Genomic DNA, 27,329 nt, shown 5'->3' with positions numbered 1-27,329 from the left:
TGAGGCTAAAACTTCCAAAACTATGTTGAATAAGAGTGGTGAGAGTGGACAACCTTGTCTTGTTCCTGATCTTAGAGGAAAGGGTTTCAATTTTTCACCATTGAGAACGATGTGGGAGGTGGGTTTGTCTCATATGGCCTTTATTATGTTGAGGTAAGTTCCTTCTATGCCTATGTTCTGGAGAGTTTTTATCATAAATGGGTGTTGAATTTTGTCAAAAGCTTTTTCTGCATCTATTGAGATAATCATATGGTTTTTCTCCTTCAATTTCTTAATATGGTTTATCACATTGACAGATTTGAGTATACTGAAGAATTCTTGCATTCCTGGGATAAACCCCACTTGATCATGGTGTATGATCCTTTTAATGCACTGTTGGATTCTGTTTGCTAGTATTTTGTTGAGGATTTTTGCATCCATGTTCATCAGTGATACTGGCCTCTAGTTTCCTTTTTTTGTGGCATCTTTGTCTGGTTTTGGTATCAGGGTGATGAGTGGCCTCATAGAATTAGTTTGGGGGTGTTCCTCCCTCTGCTATATCTTGGAAGAGCTTGAGAAGGATAAGTGTTAGCTCTTCTCTACATGTTTGATAGAATTCATCTGTGAAGCCATCTGGTCCTGGGCTTTTGTTTGTTGGAGGATTTTTAATCACAGGTTCAATTTCAGTGCTTGTGATTGGTCTGTTTATATTTTCTGTTTCTTCCTGTTCAGTCTCGGAAGGTTGTGATTTTCTAAGAATGTGCCCATTACTTCCAGGTTTTCCATTTTATTGGCATATAGTTGCTTGCAGTAATCTCTCATGATCCTTTCTATTTCTGCAGTGTCAGTTGTTACTTCTCCTTTTTCATTTCAATTCTATTCAGTTAAGTCTTCTCCCTTCTTTTCTTGATGAGTCTGGCTAATGGTTTATCAATTTTGTTTATCTTCTCAAAGAACCAGCTATTAGTTTTATGGATCTTTGTTATCATTTCCTTCATTTATTTTTCATTTATTTCTGATCTGATCTTTATGACTTCTTTCCTCCTGCTAACTTTGGGGATTTTTGGTTCTTCTTTCTCTAATTGCTTTAGGTGTAAGGTTAGGTTGTTTATTTGAGATGTTTCTTGTTTCTTGAGGTAGGGTTGTATTTCTCTGAACTTCCCTCTTAGAACTGCTTTTGCTGCATCCCATAGGTTTTGGGTCATCGTGTTTTCATTGTCATTTGTTTCTAGGTATTTTTTGATTTCCTCTTTGATTTCCTCAGTAATCTCTTGGTCATTTAGTAGTGTATTGTTTAGCCTCCATGTGTTTGTACTTTTTACAGATTTTTTCCTATAATTGATATCTAGTGTCATAGCTTTGTGGTCAGAAAAGATTCTTGATATGATTTCAATTTTCTTAAATTTACCAAGGTTTGATTTGTGACCCAAGACATCATTATTCTGGAGAATGTTCTATGAGCACTTGAGAAGAAAGTGTAATCTGCTGTTTTGGATGGAATGTCCTATAAATATCGAGTAAGTCTATCTTGTTTAATGTATCATTTAAAGTTTGTGTTTCCTTATTTATTTTCATTTTGGTTAATCTGTCCATTGGTGAAAGTGGGGTGTTAAAGACCCCTACTATGATTGTGTTACTGTTGATTTCCCCTTTTATGGCTGTTAACATTTGCCTTATGTATTGAGGTGCTCCTATGTTGGGTGCATAAATATTTACAATTTTTATATCTTCTCCTTGGGTTGATCCCTTGATCATTATGTAGTGCTCTTCTTTGTCTCTTGTAATGGTATTTATTTTAAAGTCTATTTTGTCTGATACAAGAATTGCTACTCCAGCTTTCTTTTTATTTCCATTTGCATGGAATATCTTTTTCCATCCCCTCACTTTCAGTCTGTGCGTGTCCCTAGGTCTGAAGTGGTTCTCTTGTATGGGTCTTGTTTTTGTGTCCGTTCAGCCAGTCTCTGTCATTTGGTTGGAACATTTAATCCATTTACATTTTAGGTAGTTATCAATATGCATGTTCCTATACCATTTTCTTAATTGTCTTGGGTTTATTATTGTAGGTCTTTTCCTTCTCTTTTGTTTCCTGACTAGAGAAGATCCTTTAGCATTTGCTGTAAAGCTGGTTTGGTGGTGCTGAATTCTCTTAACTTTTGCTTGTCTGTAAAGGTTTTAATTTCTCCACCAAATCTGAATGAGCTCCTTGCTGGGTAGAGTTATCTTGGTTGTAGGTTTTTCCCTTTCATCACTTTCAATATGTCCTGACACTTCCTTCTGGCTTACCGAGTTTCTGCTGAAACATCAGCTGTTAACCTTATGGAGATTTCACTATATGTTATTTGTTGCTTTTCCCTTGCTCCTTTTAATATTTTTTTCTTTTTCTTTTAATTTTTGATTGATTAATTTGTGTCTTGGCGTGTTTCTCTTTAGATTTTTCCTGTATGGGACTCTCTGAACTTCCTGGACTTAACTATTTCTTTATCCATATTAGGGAAGTTTTCAACTATAATCTCTTCAAATATTTTATCAGTCCCCTTTTTTTTCTCTTCCTCTTCTGAGAACCCTATAATTCGAATATAGTAGTATTTATTTCCACTATTTATCTTCCAGATCATTTATCCATTCTTCTGCCTCAGTTATTCTGCTATTGATTCCTAATAGAGAATTTTTGATTTCGTTTATTGTGTTGTTCATCATTGTTCGTTTGCTCTTTAGTTCTTCTAGGTCCCTGTTAAACGTTTCTTTTATTTTCTCTATTCTATTTCCAAGATTTTGGATCATATTTACTATTATTACTCTGAATTCTTTTTCAGGTAGACTGCCTATTTCCTCTTCATTTGTTTGGTTTGGTGGGTTTTTACCTTGCTCCTTTATCTGCTGTATATTTCTCTGTCTTTTCATTTTGCTTAACTTACTGTGTTTTGGGTATCTGTTTTGCAGGCTACAGGTTTGTAGTTCCCTTTGTTTTTGGTGTCTGCCCCTAGTGGGTAACTTGGTTCAGTGGGTTGTGTAGGCTTCCTGCTGGAGGGGACTGGTGCCTGTGTTCTGGTGGATGAGGCTGGTTATTGTCTTTCAGTGGGCAGGACCACGTCCAGTAGTGTGTTTTGTGTTGTCTGTGAACTTATTATGATTTTAGGCAGGCTCTCTGCTAATGGGTGAGTTTGTGTTCCTGTCTTTCTAGTTGTTTGGCGTATGTTGTCCTGCACTGTAGCTTGCTGGTCATTGAGTGGACCTGGGTCTTAGCATTGAGATGGAGATCTCTGGGAGTCATTACGCCATTTGATATTACGTGGGGCCGGGAGGTCCCTGGTGGACCAATGTCCTGAATTTGGCTCTCTGACCTCAGAGGCTCAGGCCTGACACCCAACCAGAGTTCCAGGACCTGTTCTTTAGGAATTCTGGGGTATTTTGTTCTTTGTTTTCTTTCTTTCAGGTATTTTTTTTTCTTACTTATTTTCAGTGAATTTTCCAAAATGAAACAATAAGCAGGTGAATGGTCTCCAATTCAAAGCCAGGCATTTGTCAAGCTCTTGCTAGTTCTTGTTTTCCTGGTTTCCCTGGAGGGAGAAACTGCTTCCCCATGCAGACCAGTGCATACACGTCCTCTCACTGTCTCTGCTTTTGGAGGGGTAGCCTGTGAACACACGTCCCCGTCTGGGACATGTAGGGCTGTGGTGAAGACTGTCTGTGTATTTCTCACTCTGTCCCGTCTGCCCCAGATCTGCTACTTCACCCTCTTCTGACAGCCTCAAATGCTTCCCTTCCAGTTATGAAGGGATCTTTATAGTCCTTTCTGGTGTCCAAGGTCTTCTGCTAGTTTTCAGCCAGTGTTCTGTGAGAACTGTTGCATCTATAGATGTATTCCTGATGCATCTGTGGAGGCATGAGCTCCACATCTACCTACTCCTCCATCATCTTGAATATCTCCTGGATTATTTTATTTTGGTATAATTAGAATGCCAAATACAAAAAGAGAAAAAAAGAAACTATACCTACATTTCAAATTATTTAACTAGTATATATATAATTATTTAACTAGAAGTTCAAAAGTCACCTATATGAAAAAAATCATTTTCAAGTATTTATAAAATTAAACACTAAGTAGAGGATTTCTGATTTTAAGAATCTGATCATAAATGATTGACAGAAATTATAAACCTGGCACAAAGCTAGTATTGTTATGATATTGTGATTTATGATAAAGAAATCTATATTTCATCTTTATACCAGTTCCTGACTGAGAACTTTTAAAACCTTTGGAATTTCCTAAGTGATAAGAGCAATAAATGTGTCTCTTGTTATTCACAAGACCCTTTCAACCACACCTGACTTTATATTAAAGAAGTGACTTTTGGAAAGTCCCTAAATGTTGGACTGGCTGCCAGGGGAACCATATGATTAGAGGGTTGCAACTTTCAGTTCAAACCCCACTGCCCCTCTTACCCACAGGGAAAAGGAGCTGGAGATTGACTTAATAACAAAATACCAATGATTTAATCAATCATGCCAATTTAATGAAGGCTCCATAAAAGCCAAAAGGGCAGGGTTCAGAGACTTCTGGGTTAGTGAACACATGGAGAGGCTAAGAGAGTGGCAGCAATTTACCAGGAAGTCAAGCCCTCCAGTTTCAGGAATCTGTCATGCATACTGGGTTCTTTCTTAATCCCTGATGAGAATAATGACAAACAGAATGCACTGAATTCAAGGTTCTTTTCATTCCAGTTGTCAGATTCCAAACTAGATACAAATGAATTGCAAAGATGATCAAATGAGAGACCTGTTATTTAAAACTTCATAATTTGAGAAGAATTTAAAACTCAGATTCCAAACTAGATACAAATGAATTGCAAAGATGATCAAATGAGAGACCTGTTATTTAAAACTTCATAATTTGAGAAGAATGTAAAACTTCTACAATTTTCAAAAGCAAAAGCAATTACAGGAAAATAAAATTTATTCAGAGGGATTGTTTGTGTTAACAAGTGTCTTCATGTGGTTTATCCAAGTTTAACCACCAAAGACTTTAAGAGCTGGCACACCTGAATAACATTGGTGATGATTTTTTTCATTATATCAAAGCCTGAGCTAAAAAAAAAAAAAAGTATCAGCTTATGATGACAGCAGAGAGTGGCAGGGCTAAGGACCTAATACCCATTTCCCAGGGGCTGATGAAGAGTAATTAAATGTGGTTCCAAAACTAAATGAGGGAGGTCAGAGACTCTTTCCAACTTTACCTGATGGTTTCTACTCAAAGCTAGGAAGTATCAAGAAAAGTTCTGGGTGGTGACAGTACAAAAAGGAACTTGAGGAGAAGGAAAGAAAAAGTAGCACTCCTTATTTAATGTGTGGGAAAGATGATATGGGAAAATTCCTGAATTCCTCATCAAAGGCCAATTTCAGAGGGCAGCATAGGGAGTACAATATATACTTCCACCAAGAGTAATGGAGGACAGTGGGGAAAAGACTATAATTGGGAAGGTAGGCACAGTTTAAGACTTAAAAAAAAAAAAGATAAAAGAAACCAGGGGTACAGAGAGGAACCTTCATACACCCAACAATAGTCCCACAGGTAGTGACCTGAAATTTTAACATCTAAAAAACCACCCAACCTGGAGAGGAAAAGAGAGGAAAGAGGCAGGGGATGCAGGTGGAGGTGATGGGAGAAAACACAGAGACCCCAGGCCATATAATCAGCAACAAAGTGATTGTGTGATGTCTCTTTTCTCAGTTGAGTTAGATATGACCCACCGGTTCTAATGGAAATCAATTTAAATCTATTTTCTTAATCCAAAAGTTCAACTAAATGGATTAGTGGTTACACTTGACAGGATTATGTGTTATAGCACAATTTATATATTTCAAATGAACAAAAAGTTAGTATCACTTATATGATCTTAAGATAAATTGCTTTGAATGTGAGTTTCCTTTCTACAACTTTAAGGTCTACAAGACATATCTAGAAGATTTACTGCTGTGAAATGAAAAAAACAGTTTAAATAGAATAGAGGGGGAGGGGTGCTTGTGTGGCTGAGGGAGTTTCATATGTTCTTTCAACACTCTTAGGTGCCAAAGCTCTTATAGGACAACTTTGATGCTATAGGAATTCTGCCATTTTGCTAGCAGATATGGCTCTTGAGTTCATCACTCCATTAGAACTATTAACTCCATTCATATTATTGTTATAAATGTCACAAAGGGAAGGTGCTTCTGAGTATTTAGGTCCACATTCTATTTTATGCTGAATATTCAGTTTTCATAAATTTTTCTTGGAGGCCGAATTAGCATCCCTGTCCATTTTGTGTCATGTGTGTCATCTTCTAGACCCCAGCTAACTGTGCCATCTCCTACTGTTTTCTGGTATTCTTTGAATTCTTCCAACATGAAGGGCTTCTATTCTCGAACTTGTAGGGGCTGCCATCTTGCATCACTGTCCTCAAAGTCCAGCCAATCTATTTGTTTCTAGTGTATAAACTTAATAATGAGTTTGTGACCACCCAAAGCACTTAGTTTAACCCATTCCACAACTTGGATGGTACTCCTAAGATTAGCCATGTCACATTTAGATGCCAGTGGTCACAAAATAACATAACTGATATGCAGTTTTAGCAGTCGGTAACAGGTTTTTTGGTTTCTTAATCTTTTTAAAAATTTCCTGAAGGAGAATGGTATGGGAGTCAAGTAGTGAAGTACTGGATAAACATTTGCTCTGGAATCAGATGGACTTTGACTCAAATAATGTTTTCTCCAACTGCATCACTTATAATCCAAATATGTGACATATGATCTTCAGTTTCCTTACCTACAAGTTAAAATCCAGCTTGCATAAGTTTTGTCTATTGTTTAAAAAGATAACTACAAAAATATAATGCACTAGGTTAGAATCACGACAGTAAATAAAGTTAGAAAATTAAAATGATGGCAAAGGTTGGAAAGGGGACTTAAGTAACAACAAATGCTTTTGATTTCCTGCTACATAGGTTATATACATACATGGTCTATAGTTGACCATAGTGGCTGACTGCTCGTGGCCCTAATGAGAGCTTTAAGGACATCTTAGACATATAATAAACTAGGAGAAATTGTGGGAAAATGAGAGATTCTTAAATCAATATTTAGAATCTCCATTTATGCTTGACCCTTTAGACATGTCTTAGAACTGTATTTTAACAAATGTAATCAGGTTCTGTGATTTGAATTTCCATAGGACTTCTTTCTGTACATGGCAAAGGCTTTTCAGAATTAAAGCTCTTGTAGACCAGGTAAAAGGAATCTTCCTTCTTTCAATAACCATTATTGTCCTCTATTACCCATAATAATTCATTATTTTGCTATTTGATAGAGGCAAAGGCAAAGTCACATCAGAGCCAGTCTTCTTTAAGGCTTCATATCCTTCCCCTAGCCTCCAGCTGTTTGACACAAAGCATGAAGTTCAATAAACAACAATTTAGAAAAAATATTCTATGTATCTTTTGCCAAGTTTCCACATTATATCTCAATAACTGACTGTCAAGAAAATGTCAAACAATAAACAGACATCTTCTTCAGAGGTGAAAATTGCCAAGGGTCCTTTTATTCACCTCCTTTAACATAATAAGTCTTGCATAGATTTCTTTCTCTCTCCCACAGAGGAGATTTTGTACTTTGTCCAGGAAGTTTAAGGGAATGATTATTTTCCCATGAAATGAGTCATTAAAAGGCACATAGCCATACTTAACTACATAAGTGTCAGCACTAGATTGACTACGATGAGGAATTTTACAAAGTTTTTCTGAAGATTATTTGTAGCCATAGGAAAAGAACATTAACACTGCTAAGTGTGTTGTATAGATGAGGAAAACTTAGTTCTTGCTAGTAAAACAGCGAATGTTCATGTTATTAAATGTATTGTACTTAAACTCCCTCATATATCACATTTTAAGTCCCCACTGAAAATTTTGTATGGTCAATATTAAATGTTCACACATTCAAATGAATACTAATATTATTCTCTCTGATTACAACTGAACTCTTTTTCCAAAAGAAATTATATAAACCCATGTTCCCCAATAAAAATTATTGTAGTGGGAATGTAAATGTGATAAGTAATATCCTGTATACTTTAAACTGCCTATGCTGCCACATTTTCCAGAATCCCTGGAAATTAAAATAAGTACATTTTCCTATGTATATATTGGATTTTGGCCCAAGATAACAATCATTTACTTCATTTATATTCTTTCATATCCTGTGACCTTGATTTCAGCATGGATCTCTCACTCTTAACTTTCTACTCTGTTTAGCCATACTTTAAATTTAAAGCCTAAATTTAGGTTATAATCAAGAATAGGAGTTAAACAATAGTTCCTACTTGGAGAGAGTAAAATGGGAACAGGGACTCTGGATTACTTACTTCTTTATTTTTTCATTAAAAATAATTGAAGTATAAATATCATGGAGTAAAGCCCCATGAATCATCACAAAATGAAAAAACTCAGGAGACTATCATCAAGGTCAAGAAATACAATGTGACTTGTACTAAAGAAGATATCTCTTGGCCCTTCCCAACCACTGTCTCAGTTCTCTGCACTAAAGGTAACCAATATCATTCTGTAATGCCAAGGAATAGTTTTGAACCTTTTATAAGTACAGTCATACGATGTGTGTGTGTGTGTGTGTGTGTGTTTGCGGTATGCGGGCCTCTCACCACTGTGGCCTCTCCCGTTGCAGAGCACAGGCTCCGGACGTGCAGGCTCAGTGGCCATAGCTCACGGGCCCAGCCGCTCGCGGCATGTGGGATCTTCCCAGACCGGGGCACGAACCTGTGTCCCCTGCATTGGCAGGCGGACTCTCAAACACTGCGCCACTAGTGAAGCCCGTGTATGTGTTTTAAGACAATTTTTTGAGTAGTTTTAGATGCATAGTAAAACTGAAAGAAAGGTATAGATATTTCCCATATACATTCTGAACTTACATATAAATAGCCTTCTCCAACATCCTCCACAAGAGTGGTACATGTGTTACAGCTAATGAACCTATATCAACACATCATCATCACCTGGAGTCCATAGTTTACAGTTTACTCTTGATGTAGTACACTCTATAGGTACAGACAAATTTATGACATCCAACCCCTGGCAACTACAGATCTTTTTACCGTCTCCTCAGTTTTGCCTTTTCCAGCATATCATGTAATTGAAATCATACATTATGTAACATTTTCAGATTGGCTTTTTCACTTAGTAATATGCATTTAAGTTTTCTTCATGTTTTTCCATGGCTTAATAGCTCATTTCTTTTGAGTGCTGAATAATTTTCCATTGTCTGGATGTAACACAGTTTATTTTTCATTCATGTACTGAAGGACATCTTCGTTGTTCCAAGTTTAGGAAATTACGAATAAAGCTTCTATAAACATCCAGGTGCAGGTTTTCGTGTAGACATAAGTTTTCAGCTTCTTTGGGTAAATACCAAAGAGTGTGATTGCTAGATCATTTGGTAAGAATGTGTTTAGTTTTTTAAGAAATCAGAAACTGTCTTCCAAAGTGGCTGTACCAGTTTGCATTTCCCCCAGCAACGTAAGAGAGTTCCTATTGCTTCACATCTTCACCAGCATTTGATGCTGTCATTGTTCCAGATTTTGGCCATTCTAATATGTATGCAGTCGTGTCTCAGTGTTGTTTTAATTTGCCTTTTCCTGATGACATATCATGTGGAACATCTTTTCAAATGCATTTTTGCTATCTGCAGATCTTCCTTGGTGAGATGTCTGTTAAGATCTTTGGCTCATTTCTTAACTGGATTTTCTCATAATTAAGTTCTTGTATTTTTTGGATAACAGTCTTTAGCAGATGTGTCTTTTGCAATATTTTCTTCTAGTCTGTGTCTTGTGTTCTTATTCTCTTGACATTGTATTTTGTAAAGCAGAGTTTTTAATTTTAATGAAGTTCAGCTTATCAAGTTTGTTCTCTCATGGACTGTGCCTTTACTGTTATATCTAAAAAGTCATAGCCACAGTCAAGGTCATCTAGATTTTCTTTTACATTATATTCTAGGAGTTTTAAAGTTGTGACTTTTACATTTAGGTCTATGAGCTATTTTGAAGTACTTCTGGTGAAGAGTGTAAGGTCTGTGTCTAGATTCATTTTTTTTGCATGTGGATATACAGTTGTTCCCCAAAAAATTGTTGAGAATCTCATCTTTGTTCCATTGTATTGCCTTTGCTCCTTTGTCAAAGATCTGATGACTAAATGAATATTGGTCTATTTCTGAGCTTTCTATTCAACTACATTGATCTATATTTTCCTCAATACCACACTGTCTTGATTACTGTATCTTCACAGTAAGTCTTAAAGTTGAGTAGTGTAAATCCTCCAACTTTGTTCTTCTCCTTCTGTGTTGTGTTGGCTATTCTGGTTCTTTTGTCTCTCCAAATAAATTTTAGAATCAGTTTGTCTGTATTCACAAAATAACTTGTTAGGATTATTATTAGTATTTTATTGAATCAATAAATCAATTTGTGAAGAAATTACATCTTGACAATATTGTCTTTCTATCCATGAACATGAAGTATTCCTCCAGTTATTTAGTTATTTGATTTAATTCATCAGAGTTTTGTAGTTTTCCTCATATAGACCTTGTACATATTTTGTTAGATTTATACCCAAATACAGTATTTCATTTTTGGGGGGTGATAATGTAAATGTTGTTTCATTTTAAATTTCAAATTCTACGTGTTTATTGCTAGTATATAGAAAAGCAATTTGACTTTTCTATGTTAACCTTGTATCCTGCAATCTTGCTACAATCACTTATTAGTCCCAGGAGATTTTTCTTTTCTTTTTCTTTTTTGGTGGTACACAGGCCTCTCACTGTTGTGGCCTCTCCCATTGCAGAGAACAGGCTCTGGACACACAGGCCCAGCGGCCATGGCTCACGGGCCCAGATGCTCCGCTGCATGTGGGATCTTCCTGGACCGGGGCATGAACCTGTGTCCCCTGCATCAGCAGGCGGACTCTCAACCACTGTGCCACCAGGGAAGCCACCCAGGAGATTTTTTTGGTAATACTTTCAGATTTCCTGCATAGATGATTATTTCATCTATATTAAAAAGGCAGTTTTACTTCTTCTTTCCCAATCTGTATACCTTTTATTTCTTTTTCATGTCTTATTACATTAGCTAGAATTTCCAGCACAGTGTTGAAAAGGAATGGTGAGAGGCGACACCCTTGCCTTGTTCCTGATTTTAGTGGGAAAGCTTCAAGTTTCTCACCATTAAGTATGATGTTAGCTATAGGTCTTTTTGTGGAGATTCATTATCAACTTAAGGAAGTTCCCCTCTATTCCAAGTTTATTGAGAGTTTTTATTATGAATGGGTGCTTTTTCTTCACCTATTGATAATATAGTTTTTCTTTATAGCCTATTGATGATGATGGATTACATTAATTGATTTTCAAATGTTAAATGAGCCTTGCTTATCTGGGACAAATCCCACTTTGTCATCATGTAAAATTCTCTTCATACATTGTTGGATTTGATTTGCTACTGTTTTGTTGAGGATTTTTGCATCAATATTCATATTCACAAGAGATATTGGTCTAAAGTTTCTTTTCTTGTAATGTCTTTGTGTGATTTTGGTATTAGGTCATGCTGGCCTCACAGAATGAATTAGGAAGTCCCATAAAGGTTGTAAATGTGTCCTTCTTTCTCTATAAGAGACTCTAGAGAACAGATATAATTTCTTCTTTAAATGTTTTGTAGACTTTACCAGTGAACCTGTCTGGGCCTGGTCTTTTCTGTTTTGGAAGGTTGTCAGTTATTGATTCAATTCGTTTAACAGATATAGTCATATTCATATCATCTATTTCTTCTAGTGTGAGTTTTGGCAAATTGTATCTTCTAGTAATTGGTCCATTTCATCTAGGTCATCAAATTTTGTGGGCATAGAGTTTTTCTTAGTATGTCCTTATTAACCTTTTAATTTCCATGGGATTTGTAGTGATTTTCTCTGATTTCCAGTGTTAGTAATCTTTGTCTTCTATCTTTTTTCTTAGTTAACTTGGCTAGAGAATTATAGATTCTATTGATCTTTTCAAAGATCCAGGTTTTGGTTTCACTGATTTTTTTTTTTTCCTATTGGTTTCCTATTTTCAATTTCATTGATTTCTGCCCTACTTATTATTTCCTTTCTTCTGCTTCTTTTGGATTTAATATGCTTTTCTTTTTCTAGTTTCATGTGGTACAAATTTAGATTATTGATTTTAGATCTTTCTTCTTTTCTAATATATGTGATTGTTGCTATAAATTTCCCTTTAAACATTGTTTTTCTGCTACATCCTACAAATTTCAACAAGTTGTATTTTCATTTTAATTTAGCTCAAAATATCTTTTGATTTCTCTATACATAGCAGTAAAATAATCTTTGTAAAATATGAAAATTTAATCCTATCATTTCCCTCCTTTACACTCTTCAGTGGCTCCAAAGATAAAGTCCAAAATCCTTATCATGTCTTGCAAGACATATGATATGATCTCTTCCAAAAACTCCTTATTGAAGTTCTTTACACAAAATATACTATGGTTATAATAGTATACAACATAAACCCAACTAGAGATCGTCACTTTTCTTGATTTATTCATCCACCTGACAAATACAGAATGTTAATCACATTAGAATATGGTAGTTCCATATGTATTTTCTCACTTAATCTTCAGAAAAATATTGGAAATATGTTCTATTCTTACATTTTTACATATGGTAAAGAGTGAAGCTCAGAGAAACTAAGAAATTCACTTAAAGTCAAACAACTATGAAATAATGGAAGTAGAAATAAAATTTGCAAATTGTTCTTCAAAACTCATTCTCCCATTTCTCCAAAGGCCTCTAAAATTGTAGTATAATGAAAAAAGATAAGGCAAGCAGATTGAATAGGATCAGAATTTTTGAAAATTCTGGGCTTCCCTTCAGATTACCTTGCCCACAACAAACTATACCTTTCTTAAGCAATTCAAGCAGAGATTACACAACTAGGAAATCTACACTTGGTATTAAAATTTTGCCATGTTATATACATATATTTGACAATGATTTACTCTCTGTGGGCATTCTGCATTCTTACACAATATTGTTATCAACATTGTACATACACTAGAACATATATGTCCATACTCTTAGATAATCGATCAGAACAAGGGTTCTCTATCTCTAATATCTCTAATATTCCCACTATTGGACACTATTCCCACTATTGGACAACAGAAGAATTTTAGCTGGACACATAACTGGCCACCTGGGAATACATTTTCCAGCCTCACTTGTAACTTGTGTGGCCATGTCACTAAATTCTCAATCATGGTATATGAGCAGAACTAATATGTACACCTTCCATATGGCTTGTTTAAAAATAAATTAATTGCCTGGGATTTATTTACCCTTCTTCCCATAAATCAGCATATGGATACTGCAGCAATCTAAATTTAACCATGAAGACAAAATCAATACCCTAGGAAATCATACAGAAATATAGAATTAGCCTAGGCCACTAAATAGACCAGGCAGTACTTGAAAGGGAAATAAACTTATATATTTTTTACTTTGTTAAATAAAGTAGCTTAGCTTTTACCTTAACACATTTCCCAAAAGTCAAATTCAGGGCTATCTCATTATGTTTCAAGGAATCTCTATCATATTTAATGCACATTTAAACTGTTTTGTTTAAATCATACTTCCCTAACCATACATTTTTAATATGTTCTTCACATAGTGGTACTCAATATATATTTGTTGATATATTTGTTTTCATGTTTATGAAATTAACATAGAAAGGAGTTTATCACCTAGTTAAATTCTCTAAGGACTCACAGTCTGAATAAATAGTTGAACATTAAACTGCTGGTTAGCAATGTCTAGAGCCTTGACACTTTGGCCCTTCTTCCTCTCTGTTTTCCAAAAGACAGACTGATTGTCTCATTTTTTCAATTCTTTGATTTATGGTGATTGATTCATCATTTAAAAATGCATGCCTAAGTAACAAAATTCAATGACAGGTTTCAGATCTGCAATTCTAGTAAAAATTTTAGTATGTAGGACTTCTCTTGTATTGGAGAGTCTGTGATAGTTTAAATTATCTTAGGTAATTGTCAATTACAGAATCATGCTGACTTTTCAAAGTATTTCTTAATAAATTAGTTAATATACATACCAAAACATAATCATTAAATAAGCACGAATTCAATAGAGATATGAGGTTTCTATGTAATTTTATATTTTCCAGTAGCTACATTAAAAAGAAGTAAAAAAATAAAATAATAATGATAATAATATATTTATTTAACCCAATATATTCAAAAAAATTATTATTTAAGCTTGTAATCAATATAAAAATTATTAAGGAAAATTTTAGTTTTCTTTTCCTATAAAGTCTTTAAAATATGGTGTCTATTTAACACTTATAGTACATCTCAATTTGTTTCTTTTTTTTTTTTTTTTTGCGGTACGCAGGCCTCTCACTGTTGTGGCTTCTCCCGTTGTGGAGCACAGGCTCCGGACGCGCAGGCTCAGTGCCCATGGCTCACGGGCCCAGCCGCTCTGCGGCATGTGGGATCTTCCCGGACTGGGGCACGAACCCGTGTCCCCTGCATCGGCAGGCAGACTCTCAAACACTGCACCAGCAGGGAAGCCCATACATCTCAATTTGGACTAAATTTTTATCAAAAATATTAATGTGTATACAGAGTTCATAAAATTTACACATGAACAATTAGATTAACAAGCTCAAATGATTCCAATCATATTTTTAAATATTTTAGTTTTAAAATTAAAATAAATACAAAATAAAATTAAAAATCTAGTTCCTTAGTTTCACTAGCCTCTTTTCAAGTACTCAATAGTCACATGTGGCTAGAAACTATTATGTTGTATAGTGTGGAATTTTTTGTTGACCATTTTCATGGAGATTGAAAATGTTCATAATTTATTGGTAAGAAAGTGCTCATATTTTTTAAAATGTATTTTGATATCACAGTTCAGGTATCTTGTTGTGCGAGCATTACTACATAGGGAATATTTCAAAAAATAAGAACTTTTATTCATTCCTACTTAAGTTATTATTTAGCCTTACTTAAGGCTTTGGTCACTAAGATCCAACCACTAAGCCACAAACTATAGTCTGAAGATACTGATGGATTTCTAAGAATATTAAACTTGCTCTTAACTTGTCAAATTCTGATTAAATAGGTTTTGTATTTTTGCAAGGTCTATGGGTAGAGGATAGAAATTTCAATACTTCTTTTAATTTTTTTTTGTTTATCTAATATAATACAGTGGAAGATCATATGTATAAGAAATTTCCAGAAGAGCAATAAGATAAAATTATAGCCAATGGAACTGTTGCTTCAGCAGAGATAGAATAATAGGGGTCAGATTTACCTTCATGACTGAACTAACTAAAAAAATGGACAGAATATATTAAAAAGAAACAAAACAAAACAAAACATTGAAGATACCAGCTATCAGCCAACAAAGGACAGTAATCCACAAGAGATGGGAAACAAAAGAGGTGAGCTTTATGAGTGCCCAGCTCTCTGGCTGGAGAGAGTTTCCTGTCTGTGGCTCAGGGAGGGGGACCTAGGGAACTAAATACTTTCTCTGAGTTGAAGAAAATTGTTATTCAGGGAAGACAAGGAGCTAGAGTTTCCAGAGTAGGGTACCAGAGAGGAAAGAACTCTTCAGAGAAAGAACTTCAGAGACAGCAGAGAAAATCTCTCATGTCTTAAGCTTTGTATACTGGTCAGCATATCTGTGAGAGGAAAAATACCCCAAACCCTGAATAAACAATGGAAAGGTTTAGAGCGAACAATCTTCTGAATTCTCACAGTATGTGAGATGGCTGGTTATAACAGGCAGAATGGAAAACTTCTTAATTGACAAAGGAACATTATGCAGAATAATCAGAATGGTTTTGCCTCAATAGTGGGACAAGTTATACCTAGACTAAATGCTGCTCTGTCTTTGTATAACAAAGATTAAAAGCAAGCCTTGAAGGATCAAAAGTTTCTAAACAATTTAAATGCATTGCCAAACAAAGTTCAAAATGTTTGTAGGACTTCAAAAACACCCAGTACTCAACAAGGTGAAATTATCAAAGTCTGGTAACATATACAACATTTCCAGGCATGAAAAGAAGCAGGAAAATAGAACACTTACTGAAGAGATAAATCAGTAGACGGAAACCCAAACACAGGTATTAAAATTAGCAGACAAGGCCATTAAAGCAGTTATTATACTTGCATTCCATATGTTCAGAAAGCTACCTGGAGACACAGATGATATAAAAGAGACCCAAGTTGAAATTTTAGAGTTGAAAACTACAGTGTCTGAGATAGAAATAATATTTCAATAGAATTATTGAAATTTCTATCTTCTACCCATAGCAGTTACATAGCACCTGTCTTGTGACAAATACTTTACATAACAGCAGATTAGACATTGCAGAAGAAATAAAGAGAACTTGAAAACACAGCAACAGAAACTATTTATAATAAAATATACAGAGAAAAATGAATGAATAAATGAAAAATGTATTAGTGGGTTTTGAGATAACTTTAAATGTCTGAATATATGTGTAATTATATTTCATAAAGGAGAGTGGGTGGGTCAGAAAATTATTTGAAGAAGAATGCCTGAATTTTTCCAAATTTGATGAACACTCTAAATCACATATTAAAGAAGCTCAATAAACCCTAGCACATTAAGGCACATAATAATCAAAATGCCAATAACAAAAAGAAAGTCATAAAAATAGCCAGAGAAAAAGACACATTTTGTACAAAGGAACAAAAATAACAATGACAGATTTCTCTTCAGAAAATGATAACCCAAAGATAGCAGAACAGCCTCTTTAAAGTACTGAACAAAAATTAGTATTACGCTACATTTTGATACCCAGCAATAATATCTTTCAAAAAGTAAAGCAAAATGAAGAGTGTTTATACATACAACGTCTGAAATAATTTATCACCAGCAGACCAACGCTACAAGAAATTCTAAAGGAAGTCCATCAAGAAGATGGAAGAGGATACCATGGAGGTACCTGAACTGACAAAACTTTAGAATGATAACTATAAAGATAAGCATAAAAGTTTTTTATTAGCATTTATAATATCTTTAAAGAATTATTGGTTATTTAAAGCAAAAATAATTACAATGTATTATGTGTTTTTTAACATATGAAAAAGTAACATGCATGACAATAATAACAAAATGCGGAGGAAGAAATAGAAGTATACTATCATAGAACTCTTATACAATATATTAAATTTTATAATATAACTTGAAAGTATGTTATGGCAGGTTTAAGTTGTAAACCCACTGAAATACCATAAGAAAGAGTTATGGCTTATAAACCAGCATAGTAGATAAAAGGGATTCATAAAAATACTCAATCAAAAAGAAGGTATACAAAAAGGAATAAAATAACAGATAATTAGTAAAAAAGAAGAGCAATATGGTAATTTAAACTCAACCATATCAATAATTATATTAAGGTAACTGGTCTAAACAGCTCCAATTAAAAGACAGATTTTAAGATTGGATTAAAAAAACAAGATTTTTTAAAAACCCACTTTAAATAAAATGAACTATACTTCACAGGAAATGAGTTGGGCTTCCCTTTATGAGAAAAAATAATATTACCTAAGAGTTACATAGCATTTGTCTTATGCCAAATATAGTATATATTAATGTTTATGATATTCTTATGAGGTAGACACAGTCATTATGCCCTCCTCCCTCTTTATTTTTAGATTAGGAAACTGAGGAATACAGAAATGAGCCAATTTTTTAGGCTGTACAACACTGGCCCGGTATGGTCAACCAGTGGGAAGACTGGGGCAGAGTGATGTAAAGGTTATTTATAATGGGAGTGTGGCATGGACAGAGAGACAAGGCTCTTTTAACTGCTTCTGTAAGTAAGAATAATTGAAGGGTAGGACAAAAATCCGAACAGAAGTTTTAGAAAACTTTCTCTGTGTAATTCTGAGCAATCATTCCTCCTTCTCCCCAGTGTAGCTTATAAATATCTATACATTTCTGCAAGGGTTTTAGCATCAGAGTGGAGTGTCTTTGAATGTACACCAGACAACAGTTCTTCCATATGGGACACCTGTTAATTTGCGTTACACAAATACACTCTGAAAATACGTTATATGGATCACCATGTTGTCTAAAACAGTGCTATGTAAAATGTGGTCTACAAATTAGTATCAGTCATCAATATTTTTTTAAACAAGTCAATAATGATGTCAGTCCAAAATTTGAAAGTAATTTATTTTTGCAGTGTTGTACAAAGTATTGATCTTGCAACAAATTGGAAAAACAAAAGAAACTAAAACAAAGAAACAAACACCTGATTCTTTCCATCAGAGAGTTTGAAAAGCCATGGACTGAAACTTTCCTTTGATTATCAGATTTCCCCTTTTCATGGTTTTCTTTTGTAGAAGTGCAGAAGAACCCTAGGCATTTTTGTTGTTGAACGTTAAAAAGACATGTCTCTGTAGACATTACAGTCAAATGGCTAGGCTCTTTTCCCATTAGTGGTTAAGAATAAGGACTTTGGAATCAAGCAATCCCAAATTTCAATCTCATCTCCACCACATAGTAGATATGTGAAATTAAACGTGTCACTGAATTATGATGTGTCTTTGTTCAAATAATAACTACCATACCACTGTAAAAGTTATTTATTAAAATGAACTTTAAAATATATGTAAAATGACAATGAAAACTCTTAAAAGTCCATTAAACTCTGTATTGATGTACAAATGTAATCTATGTGGTTATATTGGTTTGATACATGTCGCTAGTGCCCCCTAGGGAATCTTGGTCATCTTTTCTCGTAGAAGATTCTTCACTGTTGATCCAATCTCTAGATGATACTTTAAGTATCAATTCTTCAGGATTTAGGGTTTTTTTTTTAGATAGTTATAAGGGTGGAAGAACTGGGACTCATAGCTACAATCTTCTTTTAGTTTTATCAAGCATCCTTTTATTTCCCATGACATCTAAATATTTCAGGTCGGTGAAGGGACAGGCACGAAAAAATAGATAAGCCAGGTTCAAGTAAAGATTCATATTATATCTGCAAGGACTTTTTTCTTACTCCACAAGACCATGCTTCTGAATCTAGACCTCACTGTCACACGCCATTTTTATTTATGAGGACCACTTTGAGGATGGAGGACATTCAGTTAAGGCTTAAGTGATCAACCGAGATAGTGATGAGCTATGTGTATTAGTTTCCTATTATTATTAATTTTAAAACATCTTTATTGGAGTATAATTGCTCCACAATGGTGTGTTAGTCTTTGCTTTCTAACAAAGTGAATCAGCTCTACATATACATACATCAAGATGTCTCCTCCCTCTCGCATATCCCTCCCACCCTCCCTATTCCTCCCCTCTAGGTGGTCACAAAGCACTGAGCTGATCTCCCTGTTATATGCGGTGGCTTCCCACTAGCTATCTATTTTACATTTGGTAGTGTATATATGTCCATGCCTCTCTCTCATTTTCTCCGAGCTTACCCTTCCCCCTCCCCTTGTCCTCATGTCCATTCTGTACCTCTGAGGTTTTATTGCTGTCCTGCCACTGGGTTCTTCAGAATTTTATATATATATATATATATATATATATATATATATATATATTCCATATATATGTGTTAGCATATGGTAATTGTTTTTCTCTTTCTGACTTACTTCACTCTGTATGACACACTCTAGGTCCACCCACCTCACTACAAATAACCCAATTTTGTTTCTTTTTATGGCTAAGTAATGTTCCATTGTATATATGTGCCACATCTTCTCTATCCATTCATCTGATAATGGACACTTAGGTTGCTTCCATGTCCTAACTATTATAAATAGAGCTGCAATGAACACTGTGGTAAATGAGTTTTTGAATTATGGTTTTCTCAGGGTATATGCCCAGTAGTGGGATTGCTGGGTCATATGGTAGTTCTATTTGTAGTTTTTTTTAAGGAACCTCCATACTGTTCTCCATAGTGGTTGTACCAATTAACATTCCCACCAACAGTGCAGGGGAGTTCCCTTTTCTCCACACCCTCTCCAGCATTTATTGTTTGTAGATTTGTTTATGATGGCCATTCTGACTGGTGTGAGGTGATACTTCATTGGAGTTTTGATTTGCACTTCTCTAATATTAGTGAAGTTAAGCATTCTTTCACGTGTTTGTTGGCAATCAGGATATCGTCTTTGGAGAAATGTCTGTTTAGGTCTTCTGCCCATTTTTGGAATGGGTTGTTTTTTTTCTTTTTGATATTGAGCTGCATGAGCTGCTTGTAAATTTTGGAGATTAATCCTTTGTCAGTTGCTTCATTTGCAAATATTTTCTCCAATTCTGAGGGTTGTATTTTGATCTTGGTTTGGTTTCCTTTGCTGTGCAAAAGCTTTTAAGTTTCATTAGGTCCCATTTGTTTATTTTTGGGTTTATTTCCATTTCTCTAGGAGGTGGGTCAAAAAGAATCTTGCTATGATTTATGTCATACAGTGTTCTGCCTGTGTTTTCCTCTAAGAGGTTTAAAGTGTCTGGCCATACATTGAAGTCTTTAGTCCATTTTGAATTTATTATTGTGTATGTGTTAGGGAGTGTTCTTATTTCATTCTTTTACATGTAGCTGTCCAGTTTTCCCAGCACCACTTATTGAAGAGGCTGTCTTTTCTCCATTGTATACTCTTGCCTCCTTTATCAAAAATAAGTTGACCATATGTGCATGGGTTTATTTCTGGGCTTTCTATCCTGTTCCGTTGATCTATATTTCTGTTTTTGTGCCAGTACCATGCTGTCTTGATTTCTGTAGCTTTGTAGTATAGTGTGAAGTCCGGGAACCTGATTCTTCCAGCTCCGTTTTTCTTTCTCAAGATTGCTTTGGCTATTTGGCGTCTTTTGTGTTTCCATACAAATTGTGAATTTTTTGTTCTAGTTCTGTAAAAAATGCCATTAGTAATTTAATAGGGATTGCATTGAATCTGTAGATTGCTTTGGGTAGTATACTCATTTTCACAATGTTGATTCTTCCAATCCAAGAGCATGGTATATCTCTCCATCTTTTTGTATCCTCTTTAATTTCTTTCATCAGTGTCTTACAGTTTTCTGTATAGAGGTCTTTTGTCTCCTTAGGTAGGTTTATGCCTAGGTATTTTACTCTTTTTGTTGCAATGGTAAATGAGAGTGTTTCCTTAATTTCTCTTTCAGATGTTTCATCATTAGTGTATAAAAATGCAAGAGATATCTGTGCATTAATTTTGTATCCTGCTACTTTACCAAATTCATTGATTACCTCTAGTAGTTTTCTGATAGCATCTTTAGCATTCTCTATGTACAGTAGTATGTCATCTGCAAACAGTGACAGGCTTATTTCTTCTTATCTGATTTAGGCTCCTTTTATTTCTTTTTCTTCTTTGATTGCTGTGGCTAAAACTTCCGAAACTATGTTGAATAAGAGTGGTGAGAGTGGACAACCTTGTCTTGTTCCTGATCTTAGAGGAAAAGTTTTCAATTTTTCACCATTGAGAACGATGTGGGAGGTAGGTTTGTCACATATGGCCTTTATTATGTTGAGGTAAGTTCCCTCTATGCCTATGTTCTGGAGGGTTTTTATCATAAATGGGTGTTGAATTTTGTCAAAAGCTTTTTCTGCATCTATTGAGATGATCATATGGTTTTTCTCCTTCAATTTCTTAATATGGTTTATCACATTGACAGATTTGAGTATACTGAAGAATCCTTGCATTCCTGGGATAAACCCCACTTGCTTATGGTGTATGATCCTTTTAATGCACTGTTGGATTCTGTTTGCTAGTATTGTGTTGAGGAGTTTTGCATCTATGTTCATCAGTGATATTGGCCTGTAGTTTTCTTTCTTTGTGACATCTTTGTCTGGTTTTGGTATCAGGGTGATGGTGACCTCATAGAATTAGTTTGGGAGTGTTGCTTCCTCTGATATATTTTGGAAGAGTCTGAGAAGAATAGGTGTTAGCTCTTCTTTAAATGTTTGATAGAATTCACCTGTGAAGCCATCTGGTCCTAGGATTTTGTTTGTTGGAAGATTATTAATCACAGTTTCAATTTCAGTCCTTGTCATTGGTCTGTTTATATTTCCTATTTCTTCCTAGTTCAGTCTCAGAAGGTTGTGATTTTCTAGGAATGTCCATTTCTTCCAGGTTGTCCATTTTATTGGTATATAGTTGCTTGTAGTAATCTCTAATGATCCTTTGTATTTCTGCAGTGTCAGTTGTTACTTCTCCTTTTTCATTTCTAATTCTACTGAGTTGAGTCTTCTCCCTTTTTTTCTTGATGAGTCTGGCTAATGTTCTATCAATTTTGTTTATCTTCTCAAAGAACGAGCTATTAGTTTTATGGATCTTTGCTTTCATTTCCTTCATTTCTTTTTCATTTATTTCTGATCTGATCTTTATGATTTCTTGCCTTCTGCTAACTTTGGGGGGGGGGTTGTTCTTCTTTCTCTAGTTGCTTTAAGTGCAAGGTTAGGTTGTTTATTTGAGATGTTTCTTGTTTCTTGACATACGATTGTTTTCATAAACTTATCTCTTAGAACTGCTTTTGCTACATCCCATAGGTTTTGGGCTGTCGTGTTTTCACTGTCATTGTTGCTAGGTATTTTTTGATTTCCTCTTTGATTTCTTCAGTGATCTCTTGGTTATTAAGTAGTGTATTGTTTAGCCTCCATGTATTTGTACTTTTTAAAGATATTTTCCTGTAATTGATATATTGTCTCATAGCGTTGTGGTTGGAAAAGATACTTGATATGATTTCAATTTTCTTAAATTTACCAAGGCTTAATTTGTGACCCAAGATATGATCTATCCTGAAGAATGTTCCATGAGCACTTGAGAAGACAGTGTATTCTGTTGTTTTTGCATGGAATGTCCTATAAATATCAATTAAGTCCATCTTGTGTAAGGTGCCATTTAAAGCTTGTGTTTCCTTATTTTTTTTCCTTTGGATGATCTGTCCATTGGTGAAAGTGGGGTGTTAAAGTCCCCTTCTATGATTGTGTTACCGCTGATTTCTGCTTTTATGGCTGTTAGTGTTTGCCTTATGTATTGAGGTGCTCCTATGTTGGATGCATAAACATTTACAATTGCTATATCTTCTTCTTGGATTGATCCCTTGATCGTTATGTAGTGTCCTTCTTTGTGTCTTGTAATAGTCTTTATTTTAAAGTCTATTTGTCTCATATGAGAATTACTACTCTAGCTTTCTTTTGATTTCCATTTTCATGGAATATCTGTTTCCATCCCCTCACTTTCAGTCTGTATGTGTCCCTAGCTTTGAAGTTGGTCTCTTGTAGACAGCATATATATGGGTTTTGTTTTTGTATCCATTCAGCCTGTCTACGTCTTTTGGTTGGAGCATTTAATCCATTTATATTTAAGGTAATTATTGATATGTATGTTCCTATTACCATTTTCTTAATTGTTTTGTGTTTGTTACTGTAGGTCTTTTGCTTCTCTTGTTTTTCCTGTCTAGACAGGAGACAAATCTCCTGTCTAGGCAGGAGACAAATCAAGAGACAAATCTACCATGGTAACAAGTGCTAAAAACTATACTGAAAAACAAACAAAAAAACGGACAAACAGAGTCATAGGACAAATGGTAAAGCAGAGCTATAGAGACAAAGTCACATAAAGAAGCATACACATACACACTCACAAAAAGAGAAAAAGGAAAAAAATATATATATAAATATATATATAAATATATATATAGTTGCTCCCTAAGTCCACCGCCTCATATTTGGGATGATTCATTGTCTACTCAAGTATTCCAGAGATGCTGGGTACATCAAGTTGACTGTGGCGATTTAATCCGCTGCTCCTGAGGCTGCTGGGAGAGATTTCCCTTTCTCTTCTTTGTTCGCACAGCTCCCGGGGTTCAGTTACGGATTTGGCCCCGCCTCTGCGTGTAGGTCACCTGAGGGCATCTGTTCTTCGCCCAGACAGGATGGGGTTAAAGTAGCAGCTGATTCGGGGGCTCTGGCTCACTCAGGCTGAGGGGAGGGAGGGGTATGGATGCGGGGTGAGCCTGCAGTGGAAGAGGCCAGCGTGACATTGCACCAGCCTGAGGTATGCCATGCGTTCTCCCCGGGGAAGTTGTCCGTGGATCACAGGACCCTGGCAGTGGCGGGCTGCACAAGTTCCTGGGAGGGGAGGTGTGGACAGTGGCCTGTGCTCACACACTGGCTTCTTGGTGGTGGCAGCAGCAATCTTAGCATCTCATGGCCGTCTCTGGGGTCCGTGCTGATAGCTGTGGCTCACGCCCTTCTCTGGAGCTCATTTAGATGGTGCACTGAATCCCCTCTCCTTGCGCACCTGGAAACAATGGTCTCTTGCGTCTTCGGCAGGTCCAAACTTTCTCCCGGACTCCCTCCTGGCTAGCTGTGGCGCACTAGCCCCCTTCAGGCTGTGTTCACGCAGCCAACCCCAGTCCGCTTCCTGAGATCCGACCTCCGAAGCCTGAGCCTCAGCTCCCAGCCCCGCCCGCCCCGGCAGGTGAGCAGACAAGCCTTTCGGGCTGGTGAGTGCCGGTCAGCACCGGTCCTCTGTGCGGGAATCTCTCTGCTTTGCCCTCTGCACCCCTGTTGCTGTGCTCTCCTCCGCAGCCCTGAAGCTCCCCCCTCCGCCACCCGCAGTCTCCGCCCACGAAGGGGCTTCTAGTGTGTGGAAACCTTTCCTCCTTCACTGCTCCCTCCCACTGTTTTAGGTCCTTTTCCTATTCTTTTGTCTCTGTTTTTTTCTTTTGCTCTACCTGGGTATGTGGGGAGTTTCTTGCCTTTTGGGAGGTCTGAGGTCTTCTGCCAGTGTTCAGTAGGTGTTCTGTAGGAGTTGTTACACATGTAGATGTATTTCTGATGTATTTGTGGGGAGGAAAGTGATCTCCAAGTCTCACTCCACCATCTTGAAGGTCCGAGCCTGTTTCCTATTATTAATATAATAAATTACAACAAGCCTAATGGCTTAAAACAAAACCAAGGTATTATATATGGAGGGCAAAGTAAAGGCTAAAATCTAGGTGTCAGAAAAGTTGAGTTCCTTCTGTGGGAACTCAGAAGAGAATCTGTTTCCAGCTTCCAGGGGTCAACTGCGATTCATATCTCAAGACTCTTTCTATGATTTGCAAAGCTTATCATTACAACCTCTGCTTCTATTGCCACACCTTGCCTTCTCTCCGACCTTTTCCCTTTACTCTTATAAGGACACTTGTGTCCTACATTATGCCTGCCAGAATAATAACCATCCATCTCAAGATCCTTAGCCTAATCACATGTGCAAAATCCTTTTTGTCATGTAAGTTAACATAATGTGAGAACTCAAATTCAAATTGCTACTCATTTCACATCTTGAATAAGTTGCTTAACTTCTCTGAGTAAGGTTCTTCTCCCTTATACTTGGGATATTAATATTTCATACAATTTTGGGAACGATTAAAAATATATCTAAAGTGAAAGGCTAGAAGTAATCACTGAATAATTTCTTGTGGTTAGAAGGACAGTTGAGAGTGGTCTTAGTTGTATCCTCAGGGCCTTTCTGCATTTGTTAGTGATTGTGTGCTGGAACCTAAAACATTCAGCCAGCAAGAGAAAATCTCTGCTATTAACTGCCAGCCCCTCATGCTTCATCTTCTCTTCCTCATTTTCAACACATTTGCCAATCAAGAATTTATATCTTCTATTTAAGTTCTTTGAGGTACAGTAATCAAGCACAGCCTGTGTGGTCTGCATAGATTTCTTATTTTATGTACATTCTTATACTAGTTGCTGTAACTAGGTGTATATTATATATTTAAATAAAAGAATGAATTATTTTATATGAGCACATTTTATCTCCATTTGTCAAGTATAAGTGGCAAATTAAAGCAACAACTTTTATTAGTTTCTCAAAGTTGTGAGATAAAGGATATTTATGTGAGTATGTGTGACACCAAATTGTATTTATATATCTCTAAAATCTACCATCATTCATTTTCCACTGATTGAAAAAAAAAGTCTTAGTTGACAGTTCTGTCAACACACTAATTAGTTCTCAGTTGCAGAGTTTTCACTAAGATTCTACTTATAAACTTTGTTTTATTGTTAGGTAGCCTGATAAGGATGTATCCATTTTCAAATGCTGAACTGCTTAGACAACAGTGAGAGATTTTTTGTTTCTTTTTTTATTTTTCATTTCATTTCACATCATTTGGGTTGGCTAAGCATAACAACTTTTTGCTTTTATGTTTTGTGTTTTTGTTGTTGTTGTTTGTTTTCCTGCCAGTGTTTCACTGGGAATTGGATTGCAGTTTTCATCTTTTTTTCTACCTGGGTGATACAATGAATAATATCTTCACTGACTTACAAAAAGAGAATGACAAGTGTTCTAGTGAATGCCCAACACATTTAGAGGCTCAATGTTGGTTTTAGGAATGAACATATAGATATATTTGTGGAACTAAGGAAGGAAAAATGCTTTTTCATTCCTTTCAATTATCTTTCCCATCATTTTTAGTGTCCACAAAATGTTCCATATAAGAATTAGTAATTTTCCAAATCTTTCTTTTGTCAGTAGGTTGAAAAAAGAAAGGAAGATAAAGAATTTGGAATTATTACAGTATAATGGAAAAGGGTATTAGGACTGTTAATAAAACTACCAGTGTTCTTTCACATTGTACATACATGACAACATGGCATTTCTCTGTCCCTTGATTTCACATGTGGTCATGTAATTTGCTTTTACCCATGAAATAGGAACAACAGCGATGAGTCATTTGTAGGCAGTCTTAAGAGACAATGGATACTTCATGAGAACGTTTTATTTTTTCTCTAATATAGTTCCTGGCAACATTCAAAATGCTGTAGCACCATTAAATTATGTGTCTAACTGACTTAAATGAGCAGAAAACACCTGATGACCCAAGATGGACACACAGCAACAGTAGGAAATGATTCTTTGTTATTTCTAGCTAGAGATATAGAGAGATTTGTTACAGAAACAAAACCTAGCTCGGTCTAATTGACATCTACACCTACGTTTGAAGTTCTCTGTAATTTCCAGCTATTATCTCTTAAATATTATTAGTCAATTTTAATTTAATTTAAAATATTAATGTTTTAAAATAATTATTTTATTTTTCAGAAACTGAGCTCACTCCAGGCAATATTTTGAGTATACTTTATATACATTGATTAACTTATTTATGAAAAATTTGATAGATAGGTTTTGTTAGCCCTGCAATACATATGAGAAAATTGGAGTTCAAGAGGGTTTATGTAACTTGCATATCTTCTAATAATCA

Source organism: Orcinus orca, chromosome 1, assembly GCF_937001465.1.
Source record: "Orcinus orca chromosome 1, mOrcOrc1.1, whole genome shotgun sequence".
Lineage (NCBI taxonomy): Eukaryota > Metazoa > Chordata > Mammalia > Artiodactyla > Delphinidae > Orcinus > Orcinus orca.
The sequence above is the reverse complement of the archived record's forward strand: the minus strand, read 5'-3'. Positions refer to the sequence as shown.